The sequence below is a fragment of the Trichosurus vulpecula genome, chromosome 6 (genome assembly GCF_011100635.1).
Source record: "Trichosurus vulpecula isolate mTriVul1 chromosome 6, mTriVul1.pri, whole genome shotgun sequence".
NCBI lineage: Eukaryota > Metazoa > Chordata > Mammalia > Diprotodontia > Phalangeridae > Trichosurus > Trichosurus vulpecula.
In genome coordinates, this window is record NC_050578.1 from 43,031,446 (window position 1) to 43,054,859 (window position 23,414).

Below are 23,414 nucleotides of genomic sequence, written 5' to 3' on the forward strand. Positions count from 1 at the left end.
GCAGAAGCCCATTTAATGATCTTGTCTTTACTATTAGAATGTGAACTCTTTTTAGAGCAGGGACTGTCTCCAATATTCTATCCTTAGCTTCTAATTTAGTGCATTGTAGACAGTAACACATTTTTTACTAATTTATTCAGACATTCAGTCAAATTCTTCCTTAAATATATAATCCAACTGGTAATTGTCTCATCTGGGGAATTGAACCCAACAATACTCTGTCCTACCATGTAATTTTCTTCCACATTTCCTCTCAGATGATCCCCATTCTCAATTTCTAGTCAAGGTACAGCAAAAGTAAGAATCATCCTCTGCAACTGCATAAATTACTTAATCCTGTGCCTCCTGAAAAGGACTGATCTAAGCTCAATGATCTGAGGCCATCAAATATGGTGCAACCCCTTCTATTTAAAGATGAGGACTCTGAAGTTCAGGTAGGGAGAGTAAGTGATTTGCCAAAGGTCACACAAGTAGTAATTATCAAAGGTAATATCTGAACCCAGGTCCTTTAATTCTAGAGCCTAGTGCCCTTTACATTTTCCCATACCACCTCCTACTAGGAAGCTAACAAATCTATATACTATGAGACCCTGAATTTGTACTGAGCTAGGCCCATCTAAGCTGAGTTATATTTAAGAATTTGGTCAAACCCTTTGATCCAACAATATCACTACTACATTTGTACCCCAAAGGGATCAAAAAAGGGAGAAAGAACCTACTGGAACAAAAATATTTATAGCAGCTTGTCTGTGGTGGCTAAGAATTGGAAATTGAGGGTGTGCCCATCATTTGGGGAATGGATGAACACTGTGTAAGATTGTAATGAATATTGTGCTATAAGAAATGATGAGGAGAATGATTTCAGAAAAACCTAGAAAGGCTTACATGAACTGAACAGAGTGAAGTGAACAGAACCAAGAGAACACGGTACACGGTTAGCAGTAATATTGTATGATGAACAACTGTGAATGGCTTAGCTGTTCTCAGCAATCCCAAAGCACTCATGATGAAAAGTGCTATCTACCTCCAGAGAAAAAACTGATGACTCTGAATGCATACTATGTTTCTCTTTTTTTTAATTCAAGTTTTCTTCCAAATAATGACTAATATGGAAATATGTTTTACATGATTACGTATGTATAACCTATATCAGATTGCTTGCCATCTAAGAGAGGGGGGAGAAAAGAGAGAGAGGTATGGAATTTGGAAGTCAAAACCTAAAAAAGAACACAAATATGAAAATTTGTTTTTACATGTAATTGGGGGAAAATAAAGTATTATTTTAAAAAGAATTTTGTCAGTATGGAATTATGTTTTCTTAAATCCTCAAAGTTAAACAATAAAAATATTGATTTTCCCTAAGACTGAAGGTCTTTGTTTGTTTTGAAATGTTTCATGACAACTACAAATCCTATCCTGGAATGTGAAAAAAACAGAGAAGCAAATATAAACATTTTGACCTTCTTACCTTCCTGCCTGGCTTGTAATATCATCTGTTTACAAGAGGTCTGGTTTTTACAAAATAAATCCCTCAAATCCAAGGTATGAGGACTTTCATCTCATCCAATTGGTTGGCAAAGTAATTTTGGTGGAAACAAAAATGATCCAGGCAATCCAATTTCAAGTAGCATCAATGTGAACCTCAGAATCACGTATTGGATAGACTGATAGCCCTGAATCTTGATCCAGACTCCTTAACTTTGTTAGTTTGTTTGAACATTCCTATTTCCTCTACCAAGCAATGTACTTGATTTTCATATTGCATGCTCTGAGATATCTAAGAACCAACCTGATAACTTTCTGAACTCTGCATTTTCTATTAAGCATCAGCTGACATCATAATCATAGAAAACCAAGTTTGTGAGAGTTTTGCCAGCACTTCCAAATTGGCAAAATTACTTCCCTCTGGGATGTTTCTTTAGGGGTAGCCCTCTGAATGAAAGAGAACCAATCTGATCAAATTCATTTACCATCACAATCTAATAATGTTGGATAGTAGTTCTTGGAATAGCCACAGGAGAACATCTCTCACCATAGAATCAAGGTTATAGATGATTTTATAACCTGTTCTTCCTTGCTTTGTGAGATTCTAGACAAAGTGAAAATTACCATTCCCGCCTTAAATTTATTCTAACAAGCAATAGAGAGGATTACACAAAATAATATAGGCAATTCTAATTACATACATCTTTTTTGCACATACAAATCTAATGTAGTTAAAAATAGAAGACAAATAAGGAGGGAAAATTGCAATAAGTTTCTCTGGTAAAGATCTCATATCTAAGATATATAAGGAACTGATAAAAATTTCTGAAACTAAGAGTCATTCTCTAGTGGATATGTGGTATATGTATATGAACATGCAGTTTCCAAAGGAAAAAGTAGAAGGAATCAATAACCATATAAAAAATGCTCCAAATGAGTAACACTAAGAGAAGTGGAGATTAAAGCAACTGAGATTTGTATCTCACACACACAACACTTGCAAAGAATACAAAAGAGGAACATGATAAATTTTGGAAGGTTTCAAGAAGACGGTTGATAAATATTGAAGGGCCTACTATGTACTAGGCACTATGCTAAGTGTGGGGGATACTAGTGTACTGTTGGTGAAGCTGTGAATTGGTCCAGCCATTATGGAAAGCAATTTAGAACGAGGCCCCCGAGGTAACTAAAGTGGGCATACCAGTGACTTAGCTATACCACTACAAGGACCCATGGAATTGTCTTAGGGAAATTCTGAAGATCACCTGACAAGATAAGGTACTCACAAAATAAGGTTTTTTTTCTCAAGCTAAACTGACAAACATTAAAACTCTACTGTAGAGAGCACAACTCCAATGGATTGGACATGTTTTCTGAATGCCAAACATACCTTTGCCTAAAAGACTGTTTTACAGAGAACTCATACAAGGCAAGTTCCTGAATGGTGGTCAGAAGAAGTGATACAAGAATACTTTCGAGGTCTCTCTGAAGAACTTTGGAATTGATTGTGTGACATGGGAGATGCTAGCAAAGAAGCACTCAACTTGGAGTGCCCGAGTCAAAGAAGGTGTTGTCCTCTATAAGCAAAGCAGAATTGAAATAGTTCAAAAGAATGGCAAGATGAGCAAAACTTAGAAAATGTGCCCCAAATGTTCACATGCATGATTTGTGCCCCATCTGTGGTAGAGCATTCTGAGCTTGTATTGGTCTGATCAGCCACAGACACATCGTATCATGACTCCAATATAGTGAGGTCATTTTGGTTCTCTTCCAGAACAAAGGACAACAGCCAACCAGCTACTACTAGGTCTAGATCCTAAACAAGATCAAAGGAAATAGAAAATTATTTCTGATAGCCTTTTTTGTAGTGGCCACAAATGTGAAATTAATTCTTTTAGGGAATGGCTAAACAAATTATGGTACATGGATGCAATAGAGTGTTATTGTACCTAAAGAAGTGACCAAAGGATCACTTTCAAAAGGAAACTGCAAAAGACCTCTAGGAATGATGCAGAGAGAGGTGAGCAGAATTAGGAGAGCCATTTATACAGACAAAAACATTGTAGAGAAAAAAATAACTCACAGAATTTGGAACTTTTATCAGTACAATGCTAAACCTTCAGCCCAAAAGAATGAAAAGGAAATACCCCATTCACTTCCCACCAGAGAAGTGATGAACCTGAAGTGCAGAGAGAAACATGCATTTTCAGGCATGATCAAAGAGAGGATTTCTTTTGCTGGACTGTGCATGCTTACAATGAAGTTTGTTTTGGTTAGCTTTTTTGTTCAGGAAGTAGGGTTGGGGAGAGGGAGCAGGAGGAAGAGTTATAAATGTATACAAAGCATAAATAAAATTTTTAAAAATAAATTTTTGAAACATATTCTGACCTTCAGTATCACCTTTTGTATTCCCCTGAGTGACTATTAGAACAGTGAAATCAGGGGAATGAAAAAGCTGATATAGTGAAAAAGATTTCTTCAATTTCATGATTGATAATGTGAGACAGAATGCATTTACAGCATTGAGCTCACTATGTCATCTTGTGGGAGATATTTATTCTCAAACCACATATCAACAGAGAGAGTATAGGACTTTTTGGGACCTGGAAAATCTACAAAGAGCCAACATAGCTTTTGGTTAGGCGAAGACTACCAGAAACACTACACTACCACCCACCACCAAAACAAGCAAAGAAACTTGTCAGAGTTATGGAGACTACATCTGAAATGGTGTTCAGTTTAAACCATTTTATTAAACTCAATATTTTCAAAGAGATGAAGCATAGTGTATAGAAACTGGTCCTGGGAAGACCTGGGTTCAAATCTAACTTCAGAAATTTACAGATTATATGTCATGCAGCAAGTCATTGAACCTCTTAATGTTATTAGACAACTCTCTTAGATATTAACTATAATCATAATTATATCTACTTGGCCATACTGCCTCTAAACTTTTTGAAACGATATAAAATTTGTAGATGGAAATTTTTACTTTGAGTGATCTATTCAATCCTGAAATGAAAGCTTTTTCCTAATATTGTAAATTCTCTTTCACAGATGTTGAGACTGGTGTAAATTTGAAGAACGTAACCAAATTTATCAAAATAGTTAATTTGAAAGTTTTTACAGTTACATAGTAAATCTGTGTTTCTCTCCAGATATGCATGAGTATATAGCTGTAGTAAGGGATAATTTCATTTTGGCAAAGAGTGGTGTTTTAATAGTGGCAAAATCAGAACACATTCGGAAAGTTAGGAATCATATCACGTTTCAAACTGTGTAAGGGAGTGAGTGACTACATGTTCACACTTTCAGCTTGCAGGAGAGAAAAAAAATTGTCATTAAATTCTTTCAGAAGAAAAAGTGAGAAATGAAATGAATAATTTTACCTTTAAATTTGGAATTCACTGGATCTCAGAACTTACAAATGAAGGAATTGATCCAGAGGCTTATAAGGGTTCAGCTGATTCATCTTTCTCCACTTATCCAGCTTATGACGACTTCCAATATCCAAATTAATTGTGGTAAAGGACAATATGAATTTGGTAAATTTGTGCATTAACACATAAATATGTTAGTGTGATGAAATTCCATTTATACAGGCTACCTAGAGGTACATTAAGGAATTGGGAGGAATAGTAGTTATTGTTTAGTCATTTCAGTCATGTCTGACTCTTTGTGACCCCATTTGGGGTTTTCTTGGCAAAAATACTGGAGTGGTTTGCCATTTCCTTCTCTAGCTCATTTTACAGATGAGAAAACTGAGGCAAATAGGGTTAAGTGACTTGCTCAGTGTCACACAGCAAGTGCCTGAGGCCAAATTTGAACTCAGGAAGGAAGATGAATCTTCCTGACTCCAGGCACAGAACTCTACCTAACTGCCCCTTATGGTGAGTTACAGGCCACCAATAAGTTGGAGCTTTTATGGTAAGCTAGTAAATTTGGGTTTCTCATCAAATATACGGAAGTCTGCTATTTAAATGTATGTGTCACTGTAGTAAGGTCTAATTTCATTTTGGCAAAGTGTGGTGTTTTAGCCATCTGGGGCAGGTGAAGCAATACTAGATAGAACCTGTTTTCTGCCTAGAAATAAGACCCAATTCATGAGGTTATATCATAGAAAATAAGGAAATGGGATGACCTCTTCTGGACTGTGCCAAATAACTACTTCTACTGTCCCCAAGAAGGATATTAACTCTTAGTGTTCACAGAAAGAAACTTCTGATATGAAAGAAAAAAAAAGACAATGGAAATATATAAAGAACCCACTAACCAACTTAGATTTCCAAAAGATAAAGGGTAACATAAGGTATGTAGGGAAAAGAGAGTAGCATAATGAGAGCAGTGTCCTGAATAATACCTAAGCTCAGAATAAGGTAAGGCTGGGAAGGAAAACTAAAGATAACAAGAAGGTGGGTGTTTTGTTTTTGATCCTTGTTTATAGCAGGGGTTACTATATTGAGAGGAAAAGGAAGATCAAAGAAGGGACAGTACCACTGCTCTGGGCGGATAGGAGAGATTATAGACAACAGAGAGAACCGGATTCCTCTTCCAGTTTTTGCTTTTAAAAAAAAACAGCTAAATTGCTTTATTTTGATTATTTTGTTTTACTGCTCCCCAAACAAAGATAACTAGAAATGAGCAATGCCCCTAGGTCACTTTTCAATTGATCTGAATTTCAGAATTTGCCTACTTGCATATAGACCCAAGCAAGGGTCTCAGGACAGCCCATTTAAGACAAAGAAGATAAAGGGAAAAATACATTCTTTTAGTATAAAATTCTTAAAACAATATTTGGTAAAATGCAAAACTGAATTAACCTTCAAATGTACATTGAATAGTACATATATAACTGCAAATGACTGATAACTAACCCTCTCACTGGTGAAAGGAATTTTTGGTGGCGAGGAGTCAAGACAATTATTAATAAGGTCAAGAGAAGTGGAAGTTGCTGAAATGTACATTCTTCCTAGCAGGCTCAAAAACTTCAAGATTTTATTCTCAAGATCAAAACAGACAACATTTCAGATGCTCAATTCTTAACAAGCTTTCTAGTATGCATCAAACGTTTGATGGCTCACATATTGATATTTGCTAACTAAAGAAAGGAAGAACAAAAGACTTGTCATAATTAGCCTGTATCCTATTTAGTGCTATTCATATCTTTTCTTGATAATGCTAAGGGATCATTGCTGCTTTTTCTAGATACTCACAAATGATCCTTTTAACAACATATCCTAGATAAGGGGTTCTTGACTTGGATGGGGAAAAAGTACATTTTTTTTTACTAATCTTTGATTTCTTTTATAATATTATATATTTTATTTTATACATTTAGAAATATTATTAAGAGAAGGGGTTCATAGATTTCACCAGATGGCCAGAGAAGTTCATAATGCCAAAAAGAACTACTATTCAAGAATATTGGCAGGAATTATAGTCAAGTGCCTGACCAATATTTTGTGGTCACTTTCTTCCCTTTCCTGAAAATCTTTCAGTATCTCTTTGGTTCTTTGTGACCTTTCAAAGATTAATAAAAGTGGTTCAAAAGTCACATGTAGTTTGGCTGAAACAGGTAATGAGCTCTTTAAGAACAGATGGATCCTGTCTTTATCTTGGGCTTCATCTCCCTATCTGTCATTTTTTTGGTGCTGCCCTTTCCAATCCAGACAGCCTTCTCCTTGGCAATGAAAACAAAAAACAGATTAAGAATTGTATAGTTCTGCCTTTTCTTACATATCCACCATCACTGTCCCATCCATTCTGAGGAAGGATTCCACCCCTGATTTAATACTCTTTTTCCCTAGTATAACTTTTTTTTAAAAAAAAAAAGCCCTTCATATTACTTTTAGTTTTTCCTCATCATTTCTATCTTATCCTGAGCTTTTAGCATTTTGTGCTATTCTAAATGCATAATACTACCTATTAGTACCTAATATTATCTATTAGTGCTATCTTAAAAGACAATGCCATGTTTTTGCATTCATTCTCTACTACCTGCCCCAGCTTCCATCTTTATGCATGTCTTTAAAATCTGCATAGGTCCCTGAGTCCCATTAGTGACTTAGACACCACCCCTTTTTCCTCCTCATTAAAATCTTAACCCCTGCCTCATGCAAATTAGCCTAATTATTCTTTCAAAGATATTGAAACTATTCTTGATAAATGACTGGCTCAGAGTACTAAGGATTCCAGCTGTTGACAACACTTCTATCACTCACATAAGCTCCAGGCAGGCTCTGATATTTGGCTGGTGAACTGAGATGGGAAACTATTTAGGGGGATGTACTCAGCTGAATCATCTCAGGTTATCTTCACTGACTAACCTTGTTGAATATCCTTCTCCTTCTATGGATAAGTCTATCTTTTAACAGCTAAATGGCCTACTATCTTACAACCTGGGAGGACTTGGGGAAGTCATTTAATTTCTTGGGGCCTCAGTTTACTCACTTGAGTAAAGATTAGACATGAGGAACTCTATGAACCCTTTTGACTCTAAATCTATGAGTCTCTGAAGTCAACATACTTTTATTGAGAGACCAAAAAAATATTCATTAGCTGGAAATCATCAGGAAAGCAATTCATTTCTTCTTTCTCAGACCCTTAATAGATAATTTTACATTGTTTCACATCAAATTTCCTTCCTTTTTACTGAGTTCCTTGTAACTCTGAGTTTGAAAGTTAAAATTCTGGCTTTTCCTTCCTCTCTCAGCCGCATCCAAAATCTGGTACCTAATAACCACTACCCTTAATCATATCTACATAGAGACAAGATCAGGAAAATCTATTTTGTGAGGAGAAGGCAGATTTTAATGTACACATTAATAGACTGCTGGCTGGGCCCCTATACACTCTTCTCAAAATTCCGAAATACGGGGTGTCCCTGAAGTCTGGACACAGGCAAAAATGCATATTTTCAGGGAATAAAATGAATGAAATGTTCAACAACATTTTATTTAATTGGAATATTAACAAATAACATCTTCAATATGATTTCCATCATTTGTGATGCAAAGGTCGATGTGCTTTGCAAGATTCACGTGAACTTGATTCAATAACTCCACGTTGCCGTCGATTTTAGCACATTCGCTTTTTATGCATTCAATCAAGTGTGTTGCATCTGTGATTTTCATTGAGTACACCTTCTCCTTTAGCATACTCCAGAAAAAGAAGTCAAGGGGACTGTTAATATTCAAAATATTTCAAAGTGTGCATTTTGCCTGTGTGTCCAGACTTTAGGGACACCCTGTATAGGATGTACATGAGGTCCCTCTCTTTGAAAAGATCTGTCAGTAAGCAGTATAGCCTCCATGTCTCTAGTTGCTTTAGGGGTTTTTTAAATGCCTCTTTAACCCTTCCTTTGTAGGGTTAGCTAGTAAAGCTAACTTTATTATTATTAATAATAGATAATTATTTGACCTGATAGCCCAACAGGTATTGGTGATGCAAAATAAAAGCAACATTGGTAATAAGCATTTTTGTAATTCCATAATAATAATTCCACATATGGAATAGGATAGGAGATTGTTCAAGAGAAAAAGTAAATGTGTAATCTATATTTATCTGGCCCTTCTTTAATTAACATGTTAGGAAAGAGGACTGTCTACATCCATATATAGTCTCTGCTGGTTCTGGGTCCATTTTTCATCATATATGACCAAAGTTGGGTGGAATACTCATTGAGGATAATGTTGCTTCCCTCCAAAGGGTGAAAATGTTCCAGATAAATATTTTCATGCTGATGGACTGGGATCTTCCTAACTATTCTGTATCACCTCTTTTCTTTTTTGTTCCTGAAAGTATATATTTCATTATGATGTTAATCAACATTAACAAATATAAATATTGTTCTCCTTCTCCATCTTTGTCTGTGTCTGTCTTTCTGTGTCTCTCTCCATACATACATACATACACACACACACACACACACACACACACGCATATTATACACAAAAAAGAAAAAAGGGGCTTATATATGCAACTGATAGGTGGATGTCTATATGTAACATAAAACATATGTTATATAGACTTTTTTAAAAGTATAGATTAAATTCAATATAGTAGTACTAACATAGCCCTACTTTTCTGCATTCCCCTTCTGAAGGACCTTTTGTTCTTTATTGTGTATTATGAAATGTTTCATTGGCATTTCTTTCTTCTTTCTTTTTTTTATAATCCCTATCATGAGTCCTTACACCCAATAAACAATAAACAATACCTTCTCCCTTGTAACCAAATAAGTAGAGTCAAAACTAATTCACACATTGGTTGTGTGTGAGAGTGTTTCTCATTCCACATCAAGATTTCATTCCCTCTCTGCCAATATCATCAGTCTTTTGGAGTCAAGACCAATTTACATTGATCATAGTTCTTGTGTCTTTCAAAGTACCAGATCTTTTTCAGTGTTTATCTGGAGGTTGTGGGATGAATCTCAACTTGTCTCCCTCAAAAAAACAAGTTTTCTTCCCCCCTCTTAGCCTGAGAACAGCTGTGGGACAGAGTACAAGGCCAATTCCTGAACTAGACAGTGGGTGATCTTGCCACCTAAAGGGAAAAGCCACATGAAACGTCACTCATGCCAATACTAGCATATCTGAAGCTGGGAGGCAGTGTTTTGGAGAAAGGGGATTTGCAGGTGTCTGTGGGGTGATGCACCAAGTTCCTTGGGCTTTATGAACAGGCTGTCGCTGTCCTGCAGCCTAACAATCTCTACCTAGATCTCACTGAGAAAGGGCAAAACCTCTGGCAAGTGAATATACATCTGCCTCTGTGATCAATTACTAAAAACTGTAACATTTCCAGAGGGTTCCAGAGCCAAGGATTTAAGGAAGAGTGAAAGCTTTACTCTGCATCTATCTTCATTGGCTCTCAGGGCCTTTACCTTCTCTTCTACAAGGGAGAGCAGACAGCACTTTAAGTAAGAAAAACGTTCCTACACTGTCACAGAAAGACAAACACTGACTGTTCAATAAAGACTAAGGATCAGAGACTAAACTTGGGGTACAACTAGAGTATGTGATCACACAGGATCAATCAAGGAGTATGTTGTCCTCTACCTGCCTCAGTTTCTTCAACTGTAAAGTGGGGATAATAATAACATCTACCTCCCAGGATTCTTGTGAAGATCAAATGAGAAAACATTAGTAATGTGCTTCACAAATTTTGAAGTTCTATAAAAATTCCAGTTATTTATTGTAATGATTAGAATGGGGAGACATGACTTAGATAGTAATCCACGCTTAATGTGATAAAGATGGTGATAAAGGGAGTCAAGAGACAGAAATGGATGTAGAAGAGCTCTTGAAGGCAGAATTATTATGACAACTGACGAGTAATGAAGAGAAAAGAGATCAAAGATGATTCCTTTGTTTCAAACCTTGGAATAAGTGACATCACTTACCTAGCCAGATAGACAAATTTAGATGCTCACAACTTTACACAGACTAAGATTCTGATGGACTTCAGATGTGCTACCTTGCTTGGTTGATACAGAAATGGAATGATTCTTCTTTGTTTTTATGTTCCTTTTGCACAAGAATTCAGAGGGGATGCCATTTCAGTAGTATTAATGAGCAATCTTAAGTGGAAATTTTTGTTATGGAGAAGGTAAATTTTATTACCATAGACCTATCTGATACTTGAAGCAAAATATCAGATAATTTAGGAAAGCTAGGTGGTGCAATGGATGGGGTGCAGGGCATGGAATCAGGAAGACATATCTTCCTGAGTTCAAATCTGACCTCAGACAGTGGGCAAGTTTAGGCTTGGCACTCTATTGATTTGTACCACCTAGCTATCTCTAGGAGATAACTAGTCAGAAAGATCCAAGACCCAAGTTCAGACACCTACCAGCTGTGTGATCCTGGGCAAGCCACTTAACTCTGTTTGCCTCAGTTTCCTCACCTGTAAAATGAGCTGGAGAAGGAAATGGCAAACCAGTATCTTTGTCAAGAAAAGCCCAAATGGGTCATGAAGAGTCAGAAATGACTCAACAGCAACCTGACAAGTTTCACCTAGCAAACTTTTATAGATTTTTGCCTGAAGGCTGAGTTAAGTAAAAAAACCAAATTGTTCAATTTGGGATTCATCATTTTTATTATCATAGAAAAGTTGGGAAATATAGAGAGATTTATTATAAAATCTACAGGTCTAGGGAAATTAATTTTAAAGATATTTTGAAATAAAGTAGGACAAATTTGTTTAAATTACCTCATAACTACATGACATGGGATTATATAATTGCCTTGATTTCTAGAGGACTAAAAGGCTCTAGACGGCAAAAGGGATTCATAAAGTTTTTATGTGGTATCATTAACATATAACTTTTAAATGTTTCAGGAAAAATGAGTACTAGGAATCAGCTTCCAAAAAGGGAAAATATTGAAGTCCACCATCTTTTTTACCAAGCAACTTTTTACCAACTTCCCATGTTATAAGATCTGGATGCATTTACAAGTATGTTTGTGTGCATGTATGTATGTATTTACACAGATATGAACTTGTGGGTTTTCCCTTTGGGTGTCATGTGTACGTATGTGTGTATGTGTCTGTGTACATGCATATGCATATATGCATGTGTATGTAAGTGCACGTATACATGTGTATATAGGTATCTATATATACAAACATAAAAGTATTTATAAAACACGTATGTGCCATGAATGAGCAGGTAGATGATGCAAGAAATAGAACTCTAGGCTTAGATCCAAGAAAATTTGAGTTCAAATCTGGCCTCCGACACTTTTTAACTAGGTAAATCACTTAGCCCTATTTGCCTCAGTTTCCTCAACAGTAAAAGGAGATGTAGAAGGAAATGGCAAACCACTCTAGTATCTCTGCCAAGAAAACCCTAAATGGGGTCACAAAGAGTTGGATATGACGAACTACTAAATTAACGTGCCAGACACTGTGCTGAGTGCTTAAAATACAAATACAGAAACAATTCTCCCTCAAGGGGAACTTATTTTCTAATGGTAGGGGCTGGCATAAGAAGTACATGTAATATATACATAGAATATATATAAAATTAATAAATACAATTAAATGCTAAGCAGTGAAATACAAGGTAATTTAGGAGGGAGAGCAGTAGTAGTCAGAGGTATTAAGAAAGCTTTCATACAGAAGATGGTGCTTAAGGTATGTCTTAAATGGAGAGGCATTTTATGAAAAGGTAAGCAGGGAGTCCATTCCTTATACACACATATGCATGTATGTGTGCATATGTGTCTGTGTGTGTGTATATATATATGTATATATATATATATACATGTATGTATACAAACACATATAAGCTTTATATCTCTTCTCCTGACAAGATCTGAGATAGTTCACAGGATAAAACAGGCAACTAAAAATAAATCAAAAATTAATTACAGGGAACAGTAAAAAAAAAAAGATGCTACTCTAAAGATCTTCCTAACTCTGCCCCCAAAACCCTTAAGTCCATATAGCTGAGACCACTTAACTCTAACCAACAGGCTAATCCCCATTCTAGGATCTAAGACACTCCAAAAATTCACTGGATACAAAATCCAAGAAAGGAGTCAGTAATAAACACCATGGCCTCAGTAATCTATGTTCAAATTCAAAAAGTATGGATAACAAGCAAGAACTAAAGATAAGAATGTAATGAGGCAATTTTACCCTCATAAACATCACCAACTTGGTGGGATGACACTCTTGACAAGATTATGTCTCTGGAATGGGATAACTTCATTTAAAATAAACAGCATAGTGTTTTGTGTATGCGGGGTGGAGGGGGGTAAACTGAATAAAAATTAAAAAAAAAGAAATTGACCATAAAAATCTACTATGGTAGCAGGGAAGACCAAGACATAGATGTAGATGACAACATTAAAATTGCTATAAGCAAAGTCTCAAAGAAAAATGCCAATTGGACCCTAAACCCAAAAAGAATTCCTGTCAGAGTTAAAGAAAGAAATAAGAGTGGTAGAGGAAGAACTGGGGAAAGAAATGAAAGTGACGCAAGAAAAATATGGAGAGAACTAACAGCTTGGTAAAAAAAAAGGCACAAAAAAATACTGAAGAAAATTATACTTTAAAAAGCAGAATTGGCCTAATGATAAAAGAGCCATAAAAATTCACTGAAGAAAAACAAAACTCCTTTTAAAGCAGGATAAGCCAAATAGAAAAGGTGATACAAAAAAATTGCTGAAGAAAATAACTTTAAAAAAACCAGAATAGGCCAAACAGAAAAGGAGATATAAGCATTCATTGAAGAAAAGAATTCTTTAAAAAGCAGAATTGGCCAAACGAGATAAAAGCTTACATTGTGACAAATACTGTGCTAGAGATGCATTTTTTAAATGAGAAAAATCTCTGCTCTCAAAGAATTCATACTCTAGTTGGAAGAAACATTGTTTATGAGAGTTCAGCAGTAGGTAAAATGTGAAGGGTCAGAAATTGTAAGATTCAGTAGTAGAACAGATGGCAAGGATCTGGGATCCTTAGGTTATTAAGAAGGCACATCCACATGACTAAATTCAGAAACCAGAGCAGGGAAACATGGTAGAAAACATTTGGATAAAGGTCAAGGGAGGGAGAAACAGAAGAGATATTGTCATCAGAAAATACTGCAGAGCACCTGAATGGGGGAAAAGAAAGGTCACAGATGAGGAGATTGGGAGAAAGATCACAAGCACAAACATATGACAGAGTGATGATAGATAACCAATTACTAAGACTCTTATAGAAGCTCTCTCTGGCAAAAACAAAGCAGTGAATAAGGAAACATAGCACTGGATCTGGATCTAAGGGATCCCTAAGATTTAAATCACTTCTTTAATACTTAATAGTTGGGTGACAGTGGGCAACTCTCAACCTCCCTGATCCATTTCCTCATCAGAAAAAAGAGAAATAATAGTAGTTGTGAGGGTCAAATGAGATGACATATGTGAAATATTTTGAAAACCTTAAAAAGCTATACAAATGTCATTACTAGCATGGTCATATAGCTAGGTAATGGATCATTTGAGGATGTAGCTGAAGGAAAAGGAATGTGTAACAAGAATTAGAGAAGACAGAGGGGACTGATCTTCAGACATCTGGGAGAAGGATCAGATTTGTTCTGCCAGGCCCCACATGGCAGAACTGGGCACAGCGGGTAAGAAGTTGCAGAGAGATAGCTTTTAGCCTATGTAGAAAAGGGTGAAATCAGCTGCCACAAGGGATATAAGCAGAAGTTGAAGGATAGCTTTTGAGGGATATATGATAAAGGAGACTCTATCCAGGTGACCTCCAAGGTACCTTGTAACATATGTGTTTTTATCCGTTGACATCAAGGATCCTTCTAAGGAGAACTGAAAAGTATTTACCACTAGAGGAAAAGACTATTTCAAATCACTAATAAGAGAAATACAAATCAAAACAGCTCTGAAGTGCTATTTCATATGTAGCAAATTGGCAAAGATGACACAGGGAATAGTCAAATATTGGAGAGTCTGTAATACACTTTGATGGAGCTATAAATTGGTCCAACCATTTTGGAAAGTGACTTAAAATTAAGCTAAGAAAGTGATTAATCATCCATACCATAAATTCCAAAGAAGGCAATGATAAAAGAAAAATCCTATATGTACCAAAATATGTAAAGTAGCACTTTTGGAGCAACCAATAATTAGAAAGAAATAAACAACAACAACAAAGATGCCTGTTCATCAGGAAATGGCCAAACAAAATATAAATATAATGGAAAATAATTGAAGAGAAAAAAACACCAAATATAGAGAATACAGAGCGACATGGGAAGATTTAAAGGTGCTGATGCAAAGTGAAGTAAGCAAAACCAGGAAAAGAACATGCTCGATGTCTACAGTAATAGAAAAGGAAATAACAGCAACAACAAAAATTGAAAATGTATACTATGAAATTGTAATAACTAAGCTCGGACTCAGAAAAAATAAAATAACATGAAAGAGGTAGGGACTATGAATGAGCATGGAGCATTGAATATAATAACTGGACTTAGTTGATGCATTGGTTCATATTACTGAACTGTCCCCCCCACCCCTTTTTATCTTTGATAAGTGATGGGAGAGGTAGGAAAGAAATATTGGGAAACAACAGTGATGCAGAAACTAATGAGGAAACTGAGGTTCACTGACATTAAAGGCCTTGCCCATGATCACACTCCTAGTAAATGTCTGAAGCAGGTTTTAAACTCAGATCTGCATGATGCTAAGAGAAGCAGTCTATCCACCCAGCCACTGATCTGCCCAAAGATTTTGGTCTTCTGTTCCCTCTTGCGTATATAATCTCCCTGCCTTTGGTGTAAACAAGGTTGAATAAAACATGCTTTTCAGACCTGAAAGCAAGAGGCTTTCAGACCAGCTCTTCAGGAAGGGCTACATTTTTAACATTCAGAGATGGGTGATGTATTGCTAATCACATCAGTTCTCAGGGTTGCTATTCTTTCCACTAAGTATTCTTGCTGGTAGAATACAGTCCTTAAGTTTGAATGTTTCTTTGTTTCATCTATAAATAGGAGTAATCAAATCCATTAACATTTTGATGACTAGGAATCTCTGTTCTTTATTACAAAAGTTAAGAAACCTAGGAATTAATAGTGAATGAGAATTCCTAGAATAATTTTCTCCAAATAACATTCATTGAGTCCTTAAATCTCCCATCAATGATTTTGATGAAAGACTCTATTCTTTCTCTGGCTTTGTTCTTCTTTCTCTTTCCTCCTAGTACATTTATTGTGAAGCTGATTTAAAACAATGATAGTGGTAATGGTAAGAGGAAGTGACCTTAGAGTGCCATAAAACCATCCTTGTTGAGGTTGCTATTTATTCAACAAGTATTTGTTAAATCCCTACTATGTGCTCCTGTGACTCCATGACTGATTATTTTTCTACTGTATTTTTCTATTGCAGGAGGAAAATGGTAATAAATCACTCAGCTGAGATAGCAACTTGGATTGGGACTCAAGTCTCCAGAGAGGGTGCCAGATTCTGAGCAAGAGTGGTAGATGAAGTAAAAAATTCATCTAAAGAACATTCATCCATTATATCTAGGTGTCTTCAGGGAAACAACAAGGACAAAGGAGAAGTCATACAAAGAATCTTCCAAGGCCCATGAGTCAGTGAAGTCTCTAGAAGAGGGAAAGAAGTGATTACCAAGTCAAGGTTGAAGGCCTAAAGCCAAACAAGAAACATTTTAGAGGCCAGATAGGGAAAAGCCCTATCCAGGGAACTGGGGAAAAGGACAAGATATCCATGGTGCATAGCCAGTGGAGCTCACAGATCCTAAATTCAGGGAATAACTCATTTGGAAAGCATTTAGTGGGATGGTGTGACACAAATCTGGGGCTCCTATACTTAGAGCTAAATTAGATAGGAAGCAAATTCTAGAGGGTTAAAGCAAGAGGCTTTGACAAACTGAAAAACAACAACAGAGCCAGAACTGCCACAAGTTGTGTGACCCTGAGCAAGTCACTTAACCTTGTTTGCCTCAATTTCCTCATCTGTAAAGTTAATTGGAGAAGGAATAGCAAGCCACTCCAGTATTTTTGCAAGAAACCCCAATAGGGCCATAAAGAGTTGGACATTATTGAAATAATTGAACAATAAAAGAAACTTAGGGCATGATTTTTACAGCTAATCCCAATAGGATTGGGTCAGTTAAATGAAAAAAAAATGACATGGAATAAAGGAAAACTTAAAAAAAACATCTCTAAATGCACGTTAAAAAAAATACACTCTTGATCCCACTCTATCCCATCTTTGCCAGTAGGTGGCACCCTCTATCATCCCCATTTCTCTGACTAATTCTCCAATCTCTTCCAGTTTACTGACTACTTTTCTGCTGCCTATAAACATCCTCATATCACCAACAGGCTTAAATGACCCTCACTGATCCTTTCATCCCCAGTAGTAGCACGTAGTAGGAACTTAATAAATGCTTATTGAATAAGCAGCAACCTTCTCTCAGTCCCCAGCAATGATAGGTTCGTGGTTCTATAAAGTCTGACATGCTCCAGTTTCCCTTTATTCTTACTATGCAATATCATTGTTTCATTTATTATTTATCCTATATCTCTTCTCCCCTTTGTGGTTTAATTCCTTGAGAAAGTCATCTACAGTCAGCATCTCTGTGTTTTCCTCCTCTCACTAGATTCTAAACCCTTCAGTCTCATCAGTCCACTGAAACTGTCTTCCCCAAAGTCAACCAACGATGACTGAATCATCAAATCTAATGGGCTTCTCTTCATCCTGCTTGATTTACCTGCAATATTTGACACTGCTGATCACTCTCTATAGGTTTCCATGACACTGTCTTCTCCTGCTTCTTTGCGTATATTTGTTTTCATGTTGCCCTCCACCATCAGACCATAAGCTCTTTGAGGGTAGGGACTGCCTCTTTTTGCATCTCCAGCACTTAGCACAGTGCTTGGCACATAGCAGATGTTTAATAAATGTTTATTGGATTGAATTGATTGACTAAAATAGAGATAGCAATTCCCAAATGTAAGCATGGGTAGAGACAGCATTAACCTACCAGAAGTCATTATTTTAAAATGATTTGGCATGACATCATCTCAATCAATCAAAAAGTCTATCCTGAGCATCTAACATTTACAGTGGTTTCTGTCTTAATCCTTCTCAATCTCCTTTGCTGAATTTTTACCTAGATCACATTCACTAAATGTGGGTGTCAACCAAGGTCCTCCTCTTCCCCCTCTATATTATCTTGTTTGATAATCTCATTAGTTTCCAAGGGTTCAATTACCATCTCTATGAAGATGATTCTTAGACCTATATATCCAGGCAGAAATTCCCTTCTGACTCCTACTTTCACATCACCAACTGCCTCTTGGATATCTCAATGTCCACTGATATCTAAAATTCAACATGTCAAAATCAGGATTCATTTTCTCCTGACACTCCCCTGAAATGCCTCTCTTTTAAACTTTCTCATAGCTGTCATGGGCACTCAAGTCATCCCAGCCTGCAAGCTCAGTACCATCCTCAATTCCTCACTTGCTCTTGTGGTACATATCCAAACAGTGGCAAAGTCTTGCCATTTCTACCTTCTCAACATCTCTCACCAAAGCCTGCTCGTTGGTCTCTTGCCTCAATCCTCTTCCCTCTGCGTTCCATCTTCCATTCAACTGTCAAAATTATTTGCCTAAAGCATAGGTCTGACTATGTGACCAGACCTCCCCATTTAATCTCTTCTTGACTCCAAGGTCAGCCCTTTCTCCATTATAATCACATCATGCTATAATATGAACATGAAATACAAAAAATATTGATTTTAACACTTATGAATTCACTAAGCTTATGTCAAAATACAGAATCCCTTATAATGATGTTACCATTATCTATTTCCCACATAGTCCATGCTTAGGTTCTGGTACATAGTAGGCACTTAATAAATACTTATTGATTCCTCTTTCTTCTACATATAGCTTGTTTGTATATATTTGTTTGTGTGATGTCTCCACAATTAGATACTGAGCTCTATGAGGCTAGGAACTGACTTTTACCTCTTTTTGTATCTTATCACTTAGCATAGTGCCTGGAACTTAGTAGGTGCTTAATAAAAGTTTACTGATTGATTGGCAGGTTCATTGCACTTGCCATGAATGAGACACTCCATCTCTTGACTCTGCCCATTCTCTCTGGTTGTTCCCTATGCCTAAAATGCTCTCTCTCCTCTCTCCTAATACTGATGTCCCTGGCTTCTTTAAGTCTCATTTAAAAATCCCACCTCCTAGAGGAATCCTTCCCCAATTCCTCTTAATCTCAGTGCTTTCCCTCTGTTAGTTATTTCCTATTGTTTACATGCCCCCCCCCAAAAAAAACCATTAAACTGTAAGCTCCTGGAGGGTAGGGACTGCTTCTTTTTGCATCCACAGCACTTAATACAGTGCCTTTCACATAGAAGGTACTTAACAAGTGTTTACTGAATCAAACTGATTGAGTAAAAATAGAGACAACAATTTCCAAATGCAAGCATGAGTAGAGACAGCATTAACCTACCAGAAATCATTATGTTAAAATGATTTTGCATGAAGTCGTTTCAACCAATCAAAAAAGTATTTCCTGAGCACCTGCTGTGTCTAACCATAAAAATATTTTTTGTTAGATTTAGCTGTGCCTATCCAATGCAAAGAATTGCTTTGGTTGTGAAATTTTGGACCACTCTTTGTTATAATATTATTTCAGGGATAATAGTAAATGAAAGATAGTTGATTTAAAAAAAAATCTTCACTCTACTTTGAACATCTGTATATAGCTTAGAAAATCTAGGCCATCTTATTCCTTAGCTTTGCTATCATGTTATGATGTACTTCTTTTGCTTACAGTGGACAATGAGTTTTATCTTTTTTTTAATCCAAGAGCCAAGCATCATGCTCTTAATAAGTGTTAGTTACTAAATGAATGAATGTAATTATTTTTTAACATCTGTTCTCACGATCATGCTATGAGATAGGTTTTCATTTCCAACATCCCCCACCTTACTGAAAGCAATATGATAAGTTAATGATGAAATCAAAATCATTGATTTTTTAAAAACTGAGCTGGTTTTCACATTTCGGACATTTCAAATAAACTGTAGATATCCCTCTTTTGTTATACATGTAATGTGAGATCCTCAAGAAATCTGGACGTATGTTCAATGAATATGCTTCTCAGTATCATTTTAATCAGCAAACATTTCTTGACCAATAAAAAGCCATTTATTGAGTGCATATTATATTCTGGGCATAGCCTTAGGTCATGTGTGAGATACAGAAATAGAAGAAGGTCCCAATTTTAACACAAAGTTCACATAGTAGTTAAAGGATTAAAACATGCAGGACATAATTAGGGAATAATTAAGGCTTGAAATATGGGTGAGGATTTTCATTTCCATTCCTCTGAGGGGGAAATCCTGATTTGCATACCATTTGAATAAATACTAATAAACTTCAGGCAACCCTTGGTTTAAATATTGTTTCTGCCATGGTTCCTGATGCTTTTTGTTCCATGAACCTCTTTCAACAACAACAAAAATGTGTTATGATCACCCCAAGGTAAATTAATATACTACTCATAATATATTTTTAGACTTACTCATTAAATGTCTACAATAACTACAATGATGACTTTTTGCCCACTAAATGTTTCAAATCATTGAAGAAATCTATGATGCTTCAAACATACACATGCTTGTTGCCACAGAGGAAAATATGTATTTGTAACATAATTGGATAATTATTTACTGTTTAATAGTCTATTAAAGTATTTTTAGCACAAATTCTTTGTAGCAAGGAATCAAGAAATTAAGTGGAACTATTGGTCTATAGAATTCAAGTAAGATTACTTTAAACAATTCTTTTCATTTTGATACTTTGGTAGATCCAAGATATGACTGCAATTCTCACTTTCTGTGCCTTCTCATTCTGAGCAAGTTTGTCCATACTTTTTCCTAAATGATTTTTTGGGGATCTAACCACTCTACTGGAGGACTTCCCCTTCCACTTTAGTAGTTCAGTCATATCAATTTAACATTATTTTCTCAAGCTCCTTGAGGGTAGGGACTGTCTTTGCTTCTTTTTGTATCCCCAGTGCTTAGACAGTTCATGGCACATAGTAGGTACTTAATACATACTTATTATCACACAAATTTATCTAATTATCAATGGAATTAATAATTAATAATTTACCTTACTTATACTAAACCAATATTTAAGACAAAAGATTTGAAATGGAATTTCTAAGTATTAGGGGTAAAAATGAAAGGAATGGCTAGAGAATCAATAAAATATATTTTGTAAGGATCAGGTAAACTCTAAAAATAGCACAAGAGAATTTTTAAAGTATGTGAAGATATCACAGCAATACAACTATGGTTAGCTTCTTGATGTGGGCTCAAAACTCTGCCTTACAACCTCTAAGTACTGTCTCAGCTACTGCATGGAGATTTTTACTGGGTACATGTGCAACTCAAGGGAACATCTTCTGAGAAAGACACCCAGGCAACCAGATTCCCTAGAGCTGTATTTCTCTGGCCTCATGTGATGATCACTTGGCCTTCTCATTCTTCCTTCCCTTCAACAGTCAAACTGGCAATAGAAGGGCCAATTTAAGAAAACCAGTCCAAAAGCCTTGGCAGGCTCTGTTTTAATAAGATAGAAAGAGGAAGACTCAGAAACAGAGAGAGAGACTGTGTCTTTTTCATACTTATTGGCAACTGCTGCTTTTCTGTCCCATAGAGTAATTGTCCTATCGTAAAATTCTTTGTAAGGTAAGATCTTCATCTCTTATGAGAGGCCTTTCTTTTACTAGTAGGTAGTTCTAGCTTCAGTGGACAACACTCTAAAATTCAGACTATTTGGTGGAAGAATTATGTGGAGGGGTAGAGGAATGCAATAAGAAATTGTTTCCTGAAATTGAGGTTGTAAAGTAACTTCAATGTAAGTTTGAAGTTTTCAATGTTAACTTTACTGTTCTATTTGAGACATAGGGGAACAATCCTTTTCTCTCACACTACACAGGGAATTCCACTTATATCAGTAGAAAGCCACATACCAAACTCTCAAACTTTGGGTTACTTGCGAGACAATCTCAAGATTGAGAGAGTCAAGGAAGTTTTCCTTTCATTGCTAAAGGGATAGACCCTGTACTCATGCTACCCAGGAACTCCTTTTGTCTCCACAGAAGAAATATAGAAGTTAATGGTATGCTTCTGCTCCTGCTTCTTCAGGACTAGGTCCAGGTACTCTCAACACCCCACCCATCTTGGTTACTACCATTTCTTGAAAACTCGGCCAAGTGATTTTTCTCATCATATAACAGAGTATATGGCTCTAAAGTATCTTGACACATAAAGCATCCATTAACCTCAGTCCAATCTTAGTTCTGCTGAAAATCAAAAAGGCAAAAAAGCCAAAAGGATCTTTAATGGGTAGTCATGCTCCCCTTCAATATACTAGCGCAAAAGGGTGGAACCTCCTACGAGAATACTTTCCATAATGTTGGTTTCAGTGAATTCACTGATGAGGCTTCACCAGCTTATGAAACCATCATCAAGGAGATGAGAATGGGCATGTCCATCCTCTACAGGGTGTCCCTAAAGTGTAGACACATAGGCAAAAAAGCATATTTTGAAATATTTGGAATATTAACAGATCTTAGCCCCCTTGACTTCTTCTTCTGGGGTATGCTAAAGGAGAAAACATACTCAATGAAAGTCACAGATGCAACACACTTGAGTGAATGCATAAAGAGTGAATGTGCTAAAATCAATGGCAATGTGGAGTTATTGAATCGAGTTCATGTGAATCATAAAGCACATCAACCTTTGTGCCACAAATGATGGAAATCACATTGATGATGTTATTTGATTTTTTTTTTAATTTTCTTTTTGTTTTTTTTTGGCAGGGCAATTGGGATTAAGTGACTGGCCCAAGGTCACACAGCTAGTACATGTGTCAAGTGTCTGAGGTTGCATTTGAACTCAGGTCCTCCTGACTCCAGGGCCGGTGCTCTACTCACTGTGCCACCTAGCTGCCCCTGAAGATGTTATTTGTTAATATTCCAATTAAATAAAATGTTGTTGAAAATTTCGTTCATTTCATTTCTTGAAAATATGCATTTTGGCCTATGCGTCCAGACTTTAGGAACACCCTGTAGAAAGGAAGATACAACCAAAGTCTCTCATCCATGTAAACTTATTAAGTAATCAAGAACTCCTTTGACCAATCCCACCTCATTAATGTTTGTAGTTAGAAGTTAAAATGGACAGCTATTGGGGTCTAGCAATGCAACAGAATCTAGCAAATTAATTTAAGTTCTGGAATATAAGAAAGTATCAATTCAGTCCAAGATAAACCAAGTCCTATTACAAATAGTTCTGATAGGTCTGAAATAGCATAATCCAAAAGTTGGTTTTGGCTGAGAATATTACTAAGGTAT

At 36.2% G+C, this 23,414-nt stretch overlaps 1 protein-coding gene across 1 annotated transcript in view; it reads right to left on the bottom strand.

Moving 5' to 3' along the window:
• ANK2 (ankyrin 2) overlaps positions 1-23,414 on the bottom strand; it is a 297,680-nt gene that overhangs the window by 239,361 nt on the left and 34,905 nt on the right. The gene's annotated exons all lie outside the window — the stretch shown is intronic.